Genomic DNA, 1,726 nt, shown 5'->3' on the forward strand with positions numbered 1-1,726 from the left:
AATTGACTCGACCGCGATGGGTTATTTGGTTGTTTTGTTTTTTAGCATCTCCTGGAGGCTGGAACCTATCCACAGAGTCCACTCCTCCCCAAGCTTGCCCTCCCCTCTTTGTGACAAAGTCATGAAAAAATGCTGCAGGGAGGGCCTGCCCCCACCCCAGTCACGCCAGCCCCTGCCGTTCCCCTTCTTCTGCAGTAGGGTCCAACACCTGTGTTTGGGGGCAATCACCACCCAATCAAATGTGAGGGGGCCAGGCTACCTGATGTGGTGTTTGTGCTCGAGGCTGGATTCTCTTTCCACCACTTGGACTCAGGCCTCGGGGAAACGGACAGCCCAGTGACAGTGTGAGCTAATGCGGACAGGCTCTAACTGAAGAAAATTTTAAACATGGAAATCCAAACTTATAAGGATATAAATTGGTCATGGTTAGTTTAATTACAATTCCTTGCTTTACAAAGGAGCCCTGGGGTGGCAATGGTTAAGCACTCAGCTGCTAACTGAAGGGTTGGTGGTTCGCACTTACCCAGTGGATCCTTGGAAGAAAGACCTAGCGATCTGCTCCCGTAAAGATTTAAACCCACTGCCGTCTAGTCGATTCCAACTCATAGAGACTCTACAGGACGGAGTAGAACTGCCCCATAGAGTTTCCAAGGCTGTAATCTTTAGGGAAGCAGACTGCCACGTCTTTCTCCCACCCATAAAGATTTCAGCCTAGGAAACCCTATGGGGCAGTTCTACTCTGCCACATGGGGTCGCTATGAGTCAGAATTGACTCAATGGCACCCAACAACAACTTGCTTTACAACTCTCTTCTAAACAGAAAACCCCTTCGTCTATTTCAAGTATCAGAAAATGGTTTTGCTCATCTAGGGCTCCCGAGGCAGTTTCTACCTCTTTGGGAGTGACTCCCCAATTGTATTGCTACCCCTGGGGCCTCTTGGCTGAACAGCTCAGCCAGTTCCAATCCAAAGCAATGTCTTCCCTTCTTCCCTGCTCTTCCTCCTGACTTCCTGGTCTCAGCTGGTCTCTCAGCTCTATCCTACACCCCAGGATGCCACTCCCTTGCTCAAAACCTTCAACTCCCTCACTGACCGCCAAACTAAGTACAAACTTAGACACCTGCAAGGTACGGCCCTCCATCAAGTGGCCCCAAGCAGCTGCTCCAGTCTTTTCTCCAGCTACACCCCATGTGGACCCTGAGCTCCAGGCACACTGAAAACCCTAATGGCCTCCAGATATGGTTCCCAGCACTTCCCCGCTCTGGGCTCTGGCTCTTGCTGTTTCTCCTACTTGGAATGCTTTCCCCGCCTTATTTCTAATGGTAGGAGCTGCCCATCCTTCGAGGTTCATCTCCATTCTTCCACAAAGCCTTTCCAGTCTTCCTCAGAAGGACATGAGCCCTTCTTCTTGAATACCCACCCACGTGGGATTTGTTTTTATAAATTGTCCGTTGCACTTGTGATATACTGCCTTCCTCCGGCTTCTTTGCTGCTGGGAGGTATGGTGTGTTAGAAGGAGCAAAGAAGACCCAAGTGCCAACGCCAACCCCGCTAGTCACTGGTTTTGAGGGTTCCCTTAAGTCATTTTGCCTTCCTCAGCATCTGTCATCAGCCTGGATCAGTGGTTCTCAACCCCTACCTGGTTGCAGAATTCAACCTTCAAATAAAATCTTTTGTCATGGGGGAAAGATGTATTATCCCACCAATGTGCTCAACCTTGGAGCCCT

The 1,726-nt window shown here is 49.9% G+C and overlaps 1 protein-coding gene across 1 annotated transcript in view; it reads right to left on the reverse strand.

Moving 5' to 3' along the window:
- The window catches only part of LOC101349944 (septin-9), a 598,619-nt gene that overhangs the window by 383,252 nt on the left and 213,641 nt on the right, over nt 1-1,726 (reverse strand). The window lies entirely within an intron of this gene.

Source organism: Trichechus manatus, unplaced genomic scaffold (assembly GCF_000243295.1).
Source record: "Trichechus manatus latirostris isolate Lorelei unplaced genomic scaffold, TriManLat1.0 scaffold00028, whole genome shotgun sequence".
Classification (NCBI taxonomy): domain Eukaryota; kingdom Metazoa; phylum Chordata; class Mammalia; order Sirenia; family Trichechidae; genus Trichechus; species Trichechus manatus.